This window comes from Mus caroli, unplaced genomic scaffold (assembly GCF_978045245.1).
Source record: "Mus caroli unplaced genomic scaffold, Mus_caroli_1 scaffold_12, whole genome shotgun sequence".
NCBI classification, from domain to species: Eukaryota; Metazoa; Chordata; class Mammalia; order Rodentia; family Muridae; genus Mus; species Mus caroli.
This window is the reverse complement of record NW_028227267.1, coordinates 60,665,203-60,681,255: the sequence shown is the minus strand read 5'-3', so window position 1 is coordinate 60,681,255 and position 16,053 is coordinate 60,665,203. Positions and strand designations below refer to the sequence as shown.

General features: G+C 45.3%; 1 pseudogene; it reads right to left on the bottom strand.

Annotated features, from left to right (window-relative positions):
• Positions 1 to 10,884: 10,884 nt before the first annotated feature.
• Positions 10,885 to 11,322, bottom strand: LOC110309474 (small ribosomal subunit protein eS19 pseudogene; annotated as a pseudogene).
• Positions 11,323 to 16,053: the final 4,731 nt, after the last annotated feature.

The following is a 16,053-nucleotide window of genomic DNA, read 5'->3' as shown; positions in this document are numbered from 1 at the left end:
TGCATGGGGCCACCCCTGGGAAGGTGGTCCTGGGTTGTATAAGAAAGTAGGCAGAGCAAGCCCCGAGGAGCAAGCCAATAAAACAGAACTGCTCTATGGTCTCTGCATCAGCTCCTTCTTCCAGAATCCTGCCCTGTTGAGTTCCTTTCCTGACTTTCTTGGATGATCAACAGTGACGTGGAAATGTAAGCCAGATAAACCCTTTCCTTCCAACTGGCTTTCTGGTCATGCTGTTTCATCACAGAAATAGCAACCATAACAGAAAGTCACCAGGGTGTGGAACTCTTTCTTAGGGTTAGAAGAATCAGGAGGCGTGGCCTTGTTGGAGGAGGTGTGTTACCTGGGGTGGGCTTGTAGGTTTTCCAAAGCCCACACCTGGCCTAGCATTTCTTTCTCCCTTTCTCTTGGTCTGTGATGAGGATATGGAATTCTCAGCTATTGCTCCAGTGCCAGGAACGCTGCCATGCTCCCCAGCATGATGAGAATGGGATGGCCTCTGAAACAGTAAGCAAGCACCCTAATAAATGCTTTGTTTTGTAAGAGTTGCCTTAGCCATGGGATCTCTTCACAGCAGTAGAACGGTGCCTTCAGTGGTGTCTTACACTTGGTTCAGTCACCTGCTTGAAAGGTAAGGCATTGCCACTAGAGGTAGTGCTTCAGAGACTGGCTGGTCCTTAGTCCTTCTCTGAAGACCTACATCTTCAGAGAGGTGCCCCAAGAATGAATGAGTGCCAATCACTGTGTGGCCTTCCATCGTTTGCCTATGAAGAACACCCAGGGCTGAGAGTGTGAACATGTGTGAGATTTTCAAAGAATTAAAACAACAACAAAGAATAATTCCAAGTATTTTGTGGGGGAAAACTTTATTTATTTATTTATTTATTTATTTATTTATTTATTTATTTAAATTCAATTGCTTAGAGAGCCTGAACAGGAGTCCCTTAAAAACCCTTGACTTTTTCGTATAACATTGCAAAAAAATTAAAATGTGAGATAATGCATATGCTAACTAGCTTGATTTAGCCATTTCACAATGTTTACATACTTCAAAACATCATGCCATCCATAATGCATATAATGACTCTTGTCAATTAAAATGAAAGAATGTATGAATGAGTTAGGTGGGAGATATTCTGATTTGAGTCAAAGCTGGGGTTTTGTCCTTTCCCATCCCTATGACCTTGAGTGTGTCACTTGAGCTTCAGCACCTCCACATCTTTGAGATGGATCTCAACTGACATCATTGTCTTGTTTGAGAGAGGGTTGAAGGATCAGGCACCCAGTTCAGAGGTCTTTCTGTGTACCTGGCCCATAGCATCATTCTTCACAGCAGATGAGCTCTGAGAGTCTTCAGATCATATAGTACTTTTACTCCTTAAATGGCTAATTAACTCCCAGAGGGTAGTGTCTTTTAACGAAAGTCTCATACGTGAAACAAGGTGCCAAGTTAACAATGCAGGAAAACAGAAGGCTCGTGTTTTTCCGCATAATAAACTGTGAAGAACTGAGCAGGGCAAGCATTGCAGCCTCTATTAGGCTGGCACTGTAAAACACAGAACGCACACACAAAATCTTCTTTGAGCCACGGTGTTATTCTGGCTGATAGGAGCATGGAGAGGGTTATTCTGGGGTGTTCTTGAACTTGTCATTAAACTTTAAGACAGCTGGGGCTGCTCTGTTTGGTCTTCACATAGGAACCTTGTAGTCTGACAGACTCAGGGTATTAGGCATTCTACAATTCATAAGGCACAACGATTAAAAACAAAAACAAAACCACCCACAATTCATGCCTGGGTCTTTGTTCTCAGTAGACAGTAGACAATAGAAACCGACTGTTGTAGGTTGTTCAGGATGCTGTGGGAGCGTGGAGCATCAATTCCAACACAGAAGAGGGTCTGACATGGAAGTTGTCAACCACAGTATAATTGTAGTAAGGCCAAGTTAAGGCCTCCACAGGGCCTCCAAGGCATTCACAAATTCTTCCTTAGAGACTCTGTTAAGATCTTTATGTCCCTGTCACACTTGGGTAGTGGCTGCCTTGACACTCAAAGGCTTACAGCTCTGTCACTCCAGTATGCCTCCATCTTCCTATGGCCAACTCTTCCACATTGTCAACCCAGGATACCACCAGTCATACTGGTCACAAGGCCCAGGCATTTCCAGTATGACCTCATCATAACCAATGCAATCTGTAACAACTTTGCTTCCAGAGCTTATGTTTGAGGTTAGGGTTTCCACATACTGTTTTAGGAAACCAAAGTCAAGCCATGATAGGTATTTTGGCAGCTGGGTGCTTTTCCTTCTAGTAGCCTATGTCTGCAAAGTACCCTGCCATGGTATTTACACCCTGTATTTGGAAGAAGCCATTTGGCTGGTGAGAAAAGACAATAGTGTTTAGATTACAGTGTTGTGAAGAGGAAATAAAGAGGGCATTTTAGGTACAGTCCTCTTTGGCACATGCATAGTAGGTGTTCGACTCATGTTAGTTCTTTGTGGATCTATTTTCTGTTGCTGTAACAAAATACCAGACTATGAATAGTGCCATAAAGAGAAAGGGTTTATTTAGCGCATAGTTTGGAGACTAAAAGGTCCTGATTAGGTAGCTACCTTTGTCTAGCCCCTGGTAAAGGCTTCCTGGTGAATGGGATCATAATGGAAAGCACACAAGAGAGGGATAACAGGGTCAAATGGGAAGTTAGGGAGGGGTTCTTTCATAACAAGCCTTCTCATGGGTCCCCTGTGAGCACATTGACAACAGCCTAACTACTTTGTCCTAAGCCCTACCTTAAAGGTCAAATCACCTCCTATTATCACTGCACTGAGGATTAAACTTGCAGCATGTGAGCATTCGTGGGCACAAACCATATCCAGAGCACAGTGGCTATACACCTCCATCTTTCCAACAGGTGGAGCACGGCAACCGGTCTTGGGAGCCACTCAGAGTGTGGCAGGTGGAGGAAGGTGGGGAAGAAGTAGCCTCCTTTGAGGTTAATCTGAATCCCCTTTTCTTAGGGGTTTGGAGAGCCAACCAATAGCTTCCTGCAACCTCAACAAATGCACACCTACAGTCTGGGAAGCCAGTGAGGAAACTGTAGGGAGCTTGGATGGGCATTTCCCTATCTTTCATGGGGTATGTGTGTCAGGGGAGCAATCCTCTAAGTCCCATTGTGTCATGGCTGGAACATGGAAGTGGAAAGACCTGGGATCCAGCCTCGTTGAAGTGAGACTCCTGGGGTTCCTTGTCCTGCTCAGACCCTGAGAGTTTGGTGGGCTCTGATCTCACGGCTGAGTCGGGACTTGGCATGTTCCACAGCAACATGTTTTATCGCTCTTTTCTGACTTCCTCCTCCAGCCAGAAATAGGAGGAATTAGAATTGTTGATGCTCTATAAGGTGAAGGAATTTGGTTAATTCATGATCTGCTTTAGACATTTGGAAGTAAAATGATGTGACTCCTCTTAAAGGAACTTAAAGCATCCCTGAGCAAACAGGATGTCCTTTCTCTTCATTCAGGAGAATCGATGCTCTGAGATTCCTGAAGTCCCATCTGGCTCCAGTCTGTTGAGAGGTAGGCCCAGAGAGAGTCAAGGAGTGATAGTAGCCGGGCCGTTTCATACCGCTATGCACGGAGTGGCACCTTAGAGTACGTGGAAATTTGCAGGCTTATGGTGCTAGAGATGGGGACATCTGAGAGAGAGTCCTGAGAGAGAGTCGGTGGCACCAGGCAAGGTTTCATTACCTCTGTCACATGGCAGAAGGGCAAGACCGAGCCAAACAAAGCCAGTTAGAGTGTCATAGCTTCTGGAGGAGAAGCCATTACAGGCCACCAGGTGCTGTACTGGGATGCAGGGCATGGAGCCTTGACATTGCTCTGCCTTTGTAGGACCCTGTGCCCTGACCTGTGGCAGTGCTGGGGGACAAGGCAGACCCATTCATTTCCCAAATACCTGGGAAGTCACAGAAGAGAGTAGCCAGCTCCCCAATGTCCCTTTTCTAAGGGGAAGAAGAGTTCCAAAGGATGAGGAGTAGGGAACAGAGACCTTCAGGTCATATGAACATTTGTATGTGAATCTTGGTGTGACGCACGTCTTTCTTTCTGTTGGGTGAACCAGGGCGAGCCTCATACTGAGTGTTTAGTGTATGAAGCTGCACAGGGCCCGGGAGTGATTTAGTGTCATAGTCTTGACATCCTTAATAATCTCTCAAGAGGCCTCACATTGGCATCTCTGCTGAGCACATGTGTTCTGTAGTGTTGATGAAAGAAACAAACAAAAACAAAAACAAAACAAAACAAAAACCACCTCACAAACCACAGCTCTCACCTCAGAGGGAACCAGAGGAGGTTTATTCTGGAGGCAACTTTGAGCCATCGAGGCCCAGAAAACATGGAGCTAGGTTGCCCCATATTCCTGAGTAGAGGCAAGTTTCATGCAAACAAACACACAAACAACCTGACCACCCTGAGCTTGACCTCTGGAATCCACATAAAGGTGCAGAGCGAGAACTGACCTCACTAAGTTGCCCTTTGACCTCCATGTGTGGACCGTAGCATGTGTGTGCACACACACTAATGGCAAAGTTTAAACATTACTATTTGACTTCTACAAAGTGAGTATTTGCTATAGAGGGGTTTTCTTTTTAATTTAACTAAGATGAAAACAGGACTGAAGAAGATATCCTCTTTGCCCGTGTGCCTTCCGAAACAAGGTAGCCACCTTCAATGTGCTAGGATCAGTCAGCATAAAGGCTTCCTGAAATCCTGCTATTTCACACCAGATTCTTTGCTCTTGTCTATAGCAGTCAGTTACCTTGTTTGAGTAGGAAATTAGATTGATCTGAAAGGCTGTGCTCTTCAAAAAAGCTACCTTTGCTGTGGCTGCATTAAGATTTTTGTGAGTACTTCCATAAAGCAACTAAAATACAGTTTGCAGAAGGAGCCATCTCTTCATAACAAAAGACGACTACTGTAGCCTGTGATTTAAAAAATGCCATAATAGAAATGTTCCTATTTCTTAAGTGTCCCCATAAACACAGCGTCCTGACTTATTCTTTGGGACATATTTTAAGTGTGGTAAGCTGATGTAAAATAACAATGAATGGATAACATTCAAATGTAGAGTTCCATAAAGAAATGCTAAAATTCACCTAGGTGGGGGTGGGGTGAGGGGTTGGGGAGTGGGGTTGCTAATAGATAGGGAAGCCACAGATGCCAATCCCCTACCCCTATAGGTAGGAAAACCAAAACATCAGAGAACTTGTAGGAACACTGATAAACCCAGGCTGGGTGTGGTGGCACACACCTTTAATTCCAGCATGCAGGAGAGGTAGAGAGGCAGGTTGGGTCTCTGTGAATTTGAGGCCACCTGGGGCTTCTTGTTGAGTTCCAGGCCATCCAGGAATGCATAATGAGACTCGGTCTCAAAAAAAAAAAAAGTGAAAATTCATTTGAAATCTATCAAGACCAGGAAAGAACAACCAAAATAATGTTGAAAAAAATGATTTATTAGTTGTCAAACTTTAAAAGTTTGCATCTAATTTACTCACATGTTGTGTGTGTATTCATGCCACAGCATACATGTAGAGGCCAGAGGACAATTTGAAGGAAGTAATTTCTCTTCTCCTGCCAATTGGGTTTCAGAAATCAAGCTCAGGCCATCAGGCTAAGGGAGGATAAACACTCACCAGTGGGGCCACCTCTCTGGCCCTAATCCCAGTGTTTTACTGAAAGAGATTGGTCTAATCTGGAGGTGGGCATGATGGCTCACAACAGCACTTAGATGGCTGATGCAGGAGAACCAGAGTTCAAGGCCAGCCTGGACTATGCAGCAAGTTGGTGGGCATCCTGGGCTATGTGAGATGGTGTTTCATAAAACAAAAGAGAATCTGATCTTATTTGGAAAGTTTCTAGTTTTTGTTTATCCATCTATCTAGGGTTAGTTCAGAACGTGTGTGTGTGTGTGTGTGTGTGTGTGTAGTGTGTAAAAGTAAACCACAGCTGACCCGATGGGCTGAGATTTTTATTTCCTTAAAGGGATCACATTCATGCTGACATTATTCTTGTATGGACATCACTCCACCCTTTAAGACAGTCCCTACTGATTCTCTGAGAGTGACATGAAGCTTTTAATATTAATAGAGGGCTCAGGCTGCTGCCATTAGTACATTCTGTATAATGCTAAGATTTTGAGCTTGGTTCCATGAGCAGATGGATGTGGAGAGCATTTAAATGACAGAAAAATAAGTGTATCATCAAAACCTCAAGTAACAGACAGAGTCGGTGAATCATTACAATGCCGTCCATAAGCGTCCTTCGTAATTTCTGGTCTCTCATTTTCATATTAACTGGAATGAATTTCTTCTAAAATGCAATAGCATGGGAGACAAGAGGGGACAAATTGACTTATTGATGAAAGAGAAACAATCCTCTCGCCCCATAAAGAATCAGGTAGCCTTTTAATTTAAAGGTCCAGCTGAAGGATCATGCTGTTATTTCCCCAGGGAGACTTTGAATAGGATTTCCTTGTGGTGTGAGAGAGCCAGAAAAAGACAGAGGCATATTTTTCTCACCTCCACATCTGCAGGCTCCCAGTCCCTTCTCATCTGCATCCCTAACTGGCTGAGTCCAGGGCTCAGTGCTCTAGTCAAGGGTGAAGATGAGAAGTGGCAGCCGGCTCCGGGTGAGGATGACAATCGCTCTGATTGGCCACGGGATGCTCATGCAGTCAGACATACACAGTGCAAATTCTTATTTTTAGAACTCTCCATAGCATCCTTGTGACTCGAGATCTGCACCCTCCCTGAGCCTCCCACGCGCCCTGATCCACAGTCATTTCTAGGTGCCGTAAAAGATGCTCAGCTGTTCACTTGTCCACTGGGTTATCTGAACGCCCTGGTCATACAGGAGGGTGTGGGTCTCTTCCTCTGACTTGTGCTGCACACATCTCAGCATGAACATTGCAGGGGCTGGGTTACCGGTACGAACTCTCCCCTCTCCCATAACTTTGATTTTGATCCATTCCAAGTCTAGACCTTCTGCCTTGACCTCCTGCAGTGTCTGAGACCTGCACAGCCTACCCCCTGTGGTGCACTAGTGCTGCCCCATGGGGCACTGATGTGATTGCTCCCAGCACTAGGCTCATTAATTCTGTGGCTCTTCATGCTTGTCTACCCCAGTCTGTTGTCTCTCAGAGCAAAATGCCCGGAGGAGCCAGAAGCATCCCCACCCTTGGTCTATAGACCATATATCTGGGAATTATCTTAAATTTTTCTATATTCTCTTTCTGGAACAGGACTCAGCATATAGGCAAGAGCGCTTCCACTAAGCTACAGCCCTAGGGTTATGCCAAATCCTTTATGTCCTAGTTACAAAGACCCGCTCTTCTGCTCGATGATGTCTGCAGTCCTGTCACTGCTTCTTCACTTGGAATCCCTCATAAAGACTGGTCTGGAGCATGGTACCCTAGCAGGTTTTCTACGTCTTTTTCTGCATCCTTTCAATGCAGTGTCTGCTTCTAACAATTATGACATTATACTATGGTCCTAATTTAAAGTTGCTTAGTGGCTCCATTTCTAGTGGGACATCTTTGGGCATGTCAGCCACCCACAGTCCCTGGAGTCACAAAGCTCTTGACTATTTGTTGTTGTTGTTGTTGTTTGTAACCTCACTACAGAGCCCAGGCTGGCCTCAAACTGCTAATCCTCCTGCCTCTGCTTCCCAGGTGCTGGGATTACAGGCATGTGCCACCCCTCTGGCTCCTGTCTAACTTTGCAGCCAGTCATGGCTTTATTGCATTCTTTCTACCTGATGTGTTTCCTGAAGCTACTAAATGGATTTTGCTTTGTTATACTTTATCCTTATGTTTGCTTGTGTGATATTAACTAGTCTCTTCTGTTCGAGGCTGTGGAAGTCTATCTGCTGTTCTGAAATGGCTTCAGGCTTCAAGCCTTTCAGAGCCTCCTTGGCCTTCCCAAGGCTGGAATGACTTCTTCCCTCTCCGGGAGACAACGCTCCATTCTGTAGGGGTGACGTCTGTAGGTAAGACTTCATTCTGTGTCCCCTGTCTTGTCCTCTGTCCTCTGAACATTTGGCTAAGTTAGAGCTGCCCCCGGGAGCTTGTTTATTGACACAAGAGTCCTTGGTCTCCCAGACATGACTCAGTTCAGGGGCATCACCGTGACCTTCAGGGTTAAGCATTACACAGAGATGTAAATATTTTTGGCCTCAGGAAGGTGGGATGTCAGTATGTACAACACACTTGCAGTTCGGTTGTCTTACGAGCTGATTCTAAAAAAGAAAGTCTATTCTGGTGTATGCTGCATGTTCCTCGGAGGAGACAGCCATAGGTGTCGAGTGTGGGGTGAAAGAGATGCAGCTGGCAGATTTCCCATCTCTACCAAGGCACACATAATACAGTCTCACCATCACCGAGCGAAGCTGCTTTTGTCGTCATTTGGACTGTGCTTCCTGAGTACACAGGACTCCTCATGCTAGTGTTTTATAATCCCAGCATGGAGGCACACTCCTGGAACATTAAAGAGCACTCCGTACGGTTTGCCTCAGTTCATGAATAGAATATACACTCACAGGTTTTCACTCATCCCATTACCAACGGTCTTTGCTGTTATTTTTATTTAAAATGTCCCTGAGATTAGAACCATTAAGATTTCTCTTGGAATTTTAATACCTATGCATTCCTTGGGTACCAGTTCATCAAAACAAATCCTGTAAGAGATGGCCCTGTAAAGGCATGTCTGCTGAATAGATGATGTAGTTACAGGTGGGAGCCACCAGATGGCTTAAGGAAGTGAATTTATCTCCAACAGCTTAGAAATCTGGGACTTTAAAAAGCAGCGACTGGAGAACAATTGAAAGCTTCTCTTTAACGAACCTCTAATAACCAGCAGCAACTCCTCACTATCACCTGACGTCAGCGATGGGTTTAGACAGATTTTTCTTTCTTTCTTTTTTTTTTACTGAAAACACTTTTTTTTTTTTTTTTTTTTTGGTTAACCTTCTAATGTCTCCATGCTTTAAGAATTACAGAATCATCACTGAAACTCAATTTAATTCCACAAATATTTGTTGAGTGCTTAAGTCTCAATTAAGCTTTCTGAGCGGCTTGTGGAAACATAATGCTACCCGAAACACAGCTTGCTAGACACGGAGAAATGTATGGAAGATGCAAGGCAGAGATGGATTTTTCTCTCTTTGTGCTCCTGAAGGAAGATCACCGTTTGAAGAAGTGCTGGTGGAAAGACAATTGTGGTCTAGAAAATTCCTGCAGATAATTTATAGGTGATAATAAGTAAGATTAAACTGAACACTGTAAGTAACCACAATATTTATCAATTAAGCTGTGCTTTATCTTACATATACCAAAACCAGAGTTGAAGTTATTTGGTTAAAAAGTCACCGTGGTCATTTGAAAATAAGCCTAAATGCACTGTCATCTGGAAAGAGACAAACCATTGGTAGATGGCGTTCAAATGGTTGTTTTCTTCTTTACCTTGAATATTTGGTGTCATGTAAAGTGTTTGAGATATGCCCATTTAAGAAAAACTTATTTGGCGATGTAAGGACTTACACATAAGCCTGGTTAACAGTAATTCCATTCCTGTGGGCACGCTGAGAGGCCGGGAGCGAATGCTGGATGGCTATTTTATCACTGTCTACCATATTCCTTTGAGAGAAGATTTCTCACCAAGCCAGTAGGCACAAGCCGAATTGCTCTCCTGTCTCCACCCACTACAGCGCTGGGGCTATAGCTGTATGTGAAGGCCTTGCCCATCTCCTTAGGTAGAAGCTGAGGATTTGAACTCAGGTTGTCATGTTTGCATAACAAACACTGTTTAAGTGGAATTATGCATATTAAGGCAGTCCTTTACAACTCTTCAATATCAGATCCTTTAAAAAATTGAAGCAAGCCTGGCGGGATAGCATACTCCAACAATCTTAGCACTCAAGAGGTGAGGGTCAGAGGGTCAAGAGTTCCAGGCCAACCTGGGCTACCTGCAACCTGTTTCCCCTACCTGAGGGAAACAAAGGAAAACAAGTGAATCAGGTAGAAGGAAAATCAGAAAAGGGTCTTTCATAAAGCTGAGAGCATAACATGCCCTATAATTATTGCTATATCAGCTTAGAAATATGTGTTTGCTAATAAGAACTGAGCATAACAAACTCCCTGAAACAGAGCACCGGATCCCCTTTGAAACGTAAACTAAAATTGGACAATTAACTACTTAAAGCATTGATTTCATCTGAAGTGATAAGAAATTTTGATAAACCTGAAGTGGAAATTTGATCTTTCCCTTCCAGCTTCGAGGAAAGTAACACGATGAAGATTAGCAAGGTCGGATGGCGTGTGGGGCTGCAGGAAAACCAGAAGCTGTTTGAAGTAGGTTGCTCACTTGTCCTTTTTACTAAGATGCCGCGGCTGGCTCATCTTTGCACTTATTTATTTTGTTAAATAAGCGTTTATGTATTTACGCTGGGAGATTTTACAATTGAAAAGCGTGATGGGAAAATGCAAAGCAGCCAGTCATGTTAGTGCTGTCTTTCCTTCCAGTGTTCAAGAGTGAGAGGCAGGTAGCTTAAGTGTGACGGCAGCCTGGTCTAGAGAGTGCGTTCCAGGCCAGCCAGGGTCACAGTGCGAGACTGTGTTTTAGTCAGGATTACTAGTGGACGAAACGCCATGACCAAAGCAAGCTGGCGAGGAAAGGGTTTATTTGACTTACACTTCTGCATTAAAGGAAGTCGGGACAGGAACTCAAACAGGGACAGGAACCTGGAGGCAGGAGCTGATGCAGAGGCCATGGGGTGCTGCTTACAGGCTTGGTTCTTTCTTTTTTTTGAATGAGGCAATTTATTAACCCAGCGTCCTTTGTTCTAATGCTTCTTGTTGGCAGCTGCCACCTGTCCAGCGATCCTATCCAGATCTCTCTGTCCCTGAGGTGTTAGCTTACGGCCCCCATCTTGGTCCTTTTCCGCCATTTTCAGCCCCTCCAGGGCTTGGAGGACCCGGCGGGCCACACTCTTAGAGCCTCTGCTGAAGTGGCTGGGTCTGACACCATTTCTCTGCTGTCCTCCATAGATCTTGGTCATGGAACCAACCCCAGCACCACCTCGGAGGTACAGGTGCCGTGCTGTGGAAGCAGCTCGAGCGTAGAACCAGTTCTCATCATATGGGGCAAGCTCTTTATGTTTGGCCAGCTTGACTGTGTCCACCCATTCGGGGACTTTCAGTTTCCCGGACTTTTGGAGGAAGGCTGCCAGAGCTCTGACGAACTCCTGCTGGTTAACGTCTTTTACAGTAACTCCAGGCATCTTTTAGAGTAACTCCAGGCCTCCGCGTTGCCAGCCAGGGGAAAGGGACTGGCTTGGTTCTTAAAGAACCCAGGACCACTCTTAGCCCTGGATTATTATCACCCATAATGAGTTGGGCCTCCCCACATGGGTCACTCACTAATTAAGAAAATGTTCTAGCAAGCGGTCGTGGCATAGGCCTTTAATCCCAGTACTCAGATAGCAGAGACAGGAAAGTCTGAGATTGAGGCCAGCCTGGTGTACAGAGTGAGTTCTAGAACAGCCATAGCTACAGGGAGAAAGCCTGTTATGGACAGCACCCCACCCCCACCCCCACTCCCAAATGTCCTACAGGCTTGCCTATATCCTGATCTTCTGGAGAGTTTTCTCAGTTGAGGCTCCTTCCTCTCTGATGACGCTAGCTTGTACCAACTTGACATAAAACTATCCAGTGTACCCTGTTTCAAAATTAAAAGGAAGCAAATAAGACATAGTTCAAACACACACACACACACACACACACACACACACGCACGCACACTCACACACACGAACGCACACACACACATACACACACACACACACATACACACACACGCACGCACGCACACTCACACACACACACACGCACGCACGCACACACACACACGCACACACGCACGCACGCACACTCACACGCACGCACGCACGCGCGCACGCGCGCACACACACACACACACACACACACACACATGGCGGGGGTGGGGTGCAGATTTTAAAATTTTTTTAATTTTCAGTTCTATTTCCTTGTGATTCTATATGACAGCTCTGTAACAGAATGTATCCCTGCAGGTTGCCAAGATAACTCAAAACTTGGAGCCGAGAGCAATCAAGGACTCCCCACATGAAAGACATTTGAGGGGTGGGGGCAGTGGTAAAGCAGTTGCCAAGCATGTGTGAGGCCCTAGGTCCAATTTCTAATTTCCAGAACCTTCCATCTCCCAAAAGAGAGTTTTATACAATTGGGGGAGGGCCCAACTGCCCCGCCAGTTTATCCAGAAGCTGACGTGTCCACAGAGTACAGGAATAGATGGTCTGCCTTCAGAAGAGGTCTCCAGGACTTTTCCTTCAAAGCTGATGGAACCAGACGTGCCCACGGTTGCTGTAATAGAGAAGCGCATTTTCCCAGGGGAAGTGTCTGCTGGCAGCGCATGCGCATGCCTGGAGCTCAGCTTCGAGATCTTCCTATCTGTGGAGTAAGAAGGTAGGGTGCAGAGGAGACCCATAGTATGGTGAGCATGCATGTGCTTCTCCTGGACTTAGGGAAACCATGGAAGGAAATGAGATAAATCCATTTTGAGCCCAACTTCTTTCTTTTATCTTTTTTTAAAAATTAATTAATTTATTTGTTTATTTTACACTCCATATTTTATCCAACTCCCAAACCCCTCCATCCACCCTCCTACTGCTCCACATCCCATACCTCCTCCCCACCCCCTTGCCTCCATGTGGGTATCCCTAACCCCCACCCTACCTGACCTCTAAACTCCCTGGGGCCTCCAGTCTCTGGAGGGTTAGGTGCATCATCTTTGAATGGACACAGACCAGGTCGTCCTCTGCTGTATGTGTGTTGGGGGCCTCATATCAGCTGGTGTATGCTGCCTGTTTGGTGGTCCAGTGTTTGAGAGATCTCGAGGGTTCAGGTTAATTGAGACTGCTGATCCTCCTACAGGATTGCCCTTCTCCTCAGCTTCTTTCAGTCTTTCCCTAATTCAACAACAGTGGTCAGCTGCTTCTGTCCATTGGTTGGGTACAACTATCTACCTCTGATTCTTTCAGCTGCTTGTTGGGTCTTCCCAGAGTGTGTTCATGCTAGATCCCTTTTTGTGAGCACTCCATAGCCTCAGTAATAGTGTCAGGCCTTGGGACCCCCCTTTGAGCTGGATCCCACTTTGGGCCTGTCGCTGGACCTTCTTTTCCTCTGGCTCCTCTCCATTTCCATCCCTGTAATTCTTTCAGACAGGAACAATTATGGGTCAGAGTTGTGACTGTGGGATGCCCCCCTCCCTCATTTGATGCCCTGTCTTCCTGCTGGAGGTGGTGAGTCCAACTTCTTAAACTGTGGGTCACAACCCCATCATATGGGGGTTGCAAAACAAAACAACAATAACAACAGCAAGAATAGCAACAACAAAATGCAATGATAAAGGTTTCTGACTGCTCAAGGGTAGAAAGTAAATTCCAAATGAGATAGATGATGAGTGTTTCTGCAAGTACTGGTTCACAGTGCATAGTATTGCTTCTCTGCAGCCATGAACAGAGGACACACCCATATCTTTAACATCACACCACACAGCACCAACAAGCACTGCCTGCCACATCTCAGCTCGGATTAGAGACTCTTGTATATTATGTTTGTATTTTTACTATATACACAGTTGTCTTCTCTCATAGAAATAGTGGTTTAATTTTTTTTGGGGGGGGGAGCCTTTCAGTGTTTTCCTGCCATTTTTCCTTGGTGTGTAAGTGTCAGATTGGTTTATCTGTTGTGTTGTATTGTCAGAATGTATGGTTTTTTGTTTTGGTTTTTGGTTTTTTGAGACAGGGTTTTTCTGTGTAGTCCTGGCTGTCCTGGAACTCACTCTGTAGACCAGGCTGGCCTCGAACTCAGAAATTCGCCTGCCTCTGGCTCCCAAGTGCTAGGACTAAAGGCATGCGCCACCACACCTGGCCTTCTGTATGGTTTTAACAGTTATGGTGGGAGTGGCTGACTCACATGTCCTAAAACATTGCTACATATGTTTTTGTTTGGGATTGGGCAGAATTCCTGAAAGGCCCTTAGATATACTTCTGCCATTCTTTGTACTGCGTGTTTCTGTGAACTAGTGTTCTCAGCATTGATGATTATAAAATCAAAAGTGTCAGTCAATCTTGGAAGACATTGAAGATGCCTTAAATCCTGGGCTATCAAATATTCAGACAAGCTGTAATACTTCATGTAAAAATTAACAAGTGCATCTGTCTTATTACTGTACAAGGTTGCTTTTGTCTTTAACAAATAGTAGCCGGACAGTGATGGCACATGCCTTTGATCCCAGCACTTGGGAGGCAGAGGCAGGTGGATTTCTGAGTTTGAGGCCAGCCTGGTCTACACAGTGAGTTCCAGGACAGCCAGGGCTATACAGAGAAACCCTGTCTCGAAAAAAAAAAAAAAAAAACCAAAAACAAAACAAAAAAAAGTGAATGTATATATAGACATCAAAGAGTTTCTCTAAAATATATTTCTTGAGGATTTATTATCAGTAAATATTTGATCTGCAGAACTTTTTTCATATACCTGTATACCTGGGTCATGTAAGTAGTTTTTGGATGAAAAAGGGTCACACAGGAAAAAGGTTTCAAAAGCCCTGATAGAAGACACACACATGTGCCTGGGGCTCTGGGGTGAAGGGCCCTGCAGCCAGGGAAGCTCTGGTGCTGGAGTTCCTGTGTCCAGGTGCAGTGCATGGACGTTGTACAGAGGAGCAGTTTAGTGTGGGCAAGGGGCCGTGGGCAGAGCCAGCAGTGTAATCCATTGCTAGACAGGCTGGCACTCCAGTCACCAGAAAGTGGACCTGTTTCTTCATCCTTCCTCTCAGTCTCCAAACCTGCAAGAGCCTGACCTCAGGAGGGGGAGGAGAGAAGCTGGAGCAGCTCTGGGCTGGGAGGGAAAGGTGTGTGACAACGTCACAGAAGAGGGGAGTGATGTCTCCCAGGCTGGATCAAACTGGCCTGAGGTTTAGTGTCAAGGGGCAACGGAAAGCTGTCAGGGACCTGCTGGATAACACTGGGTGGAGGGCAGATCTAGCCGCTGCAGCCCCTGTTTCTCCTCTCAACTCTGAGCTTTCTCAAATCATGATAATGTGTTTGTAATTAGAGACTCAACAAAGTTCTTTAACTACTTATCATGGGCCCTGAGTTCAAACTATTTAATAAATGAGCCATTAAACGGCTTTATCTTTTTCTGAGGTTTTTTTCTTTTTAATTGTTATTAATAGTTTTGAGGGAAAGGACGAAGACAGTAATCATCTGCTTACTGTCTGGAGATTTCAGTGTGGGTGTGGAATGCTATGCTCCCTTCTCCCTCTCCACCCCCTCCCCCATATTCATCTATTGTTTTGTTTTTCGGCAGCGTTTCACGTTGTGTCTGTGCCAGGCTGGTCTAGAACTCATTATAGAGCCCACAGACTGTGGCCTTAAACCTGAGGCGGTCCTCTTACGTCAGCCTCCCAAGTGTTGGGAGGACAGAAATGGACCACCGTAACCACCTACCACTTTGTCCCTTTTTCTTCTACACACACACACACACACACACACACACACACACACACACACACACAGAGGGAGTAGTGCTGCACTTTGTTAAACAACACTGAAGAAAAAAGATGAATGATATTTTATATACATGGATTTTGAGGGCAAAAAAAAAAAGTCCCTTTAAAAAGGAAAGAATTAACCAAGTGCATTACCCGTCTTCGTATTTGACTGAGTTACCAGTGGTTATACTCAAATATGTTACACAGCAAGCTTTAGAAGGGTCCATCTCGGGGCTGAAGAGATGGCTGAGTGGTTAAGGACATTTGCTGCTCTTGAAGGGGACCTGAGTTCATTTGGCAGGACCTACACTGGGCAGCTCACCACTGCCCGTAACTTCCGCTCCGGCGAATCTAGTGCCCTCTCCTGGCATTGCGGGTGCCTGCGTGCACGGGCACACAACCACAAAGACACAAATAA